We start from the raw sequence: 391 nt of genomic DNA, 5'->3' as shown, positions 1-391 counted from the left end.
TTTTTTGGGCACAACAAAATACCGGCTGTAGAAGCCTGACTCCATCTGAGTGGGGGGTATCTCATCTATAGCCCCTTTCTCTAGGAGTGAAACGATCTCCTGACTTAAAATCGAGGCCTGCCCAGGACGTACCGTCGTAGGAAGAACCCCGCTGAAAGGAGGTGGCCCTTTCCAAATTGGATGGTGTAACCGTGTCGAACGGTGCATAGTACCCATTGTGAGACGTTGGGCAGGTGTCTCCACGCAGCCCAATAGTCTGCTAGGGGCTTTAGTCGTTCTACGTTTGAAATATTCACCTGATTTTCCTGTATAGGGCCCCAAAGCACCTGAGTGGCGGGGAATTCTATAACAGGAAGATGTACAAATGTCCTGTCGGGCCTGCTCACCACCC

This window comes from Sinocyclocheilus rhinocerous, unplaced genomic scaffold (assembly GCF_001515625.1).
Source record: "Sinocyclocheilus rhinocerous isolate Xijiao unplaced genomic scaffold, SAMN03320098_v1.1 scaffold3274, whole genome shotgun sequence".
NCBI classification, from domain to species: domain Eukaryota; kingdom Metazoa; phylum Chordata; class Actinopteri; order Cypriniformes; family Cyprinidae; genus Sinocyclocheilus; species Sinocyclocheilus rhinocerous.
This window is presented reverse-complemented; position numbering follows the sequence as displayed.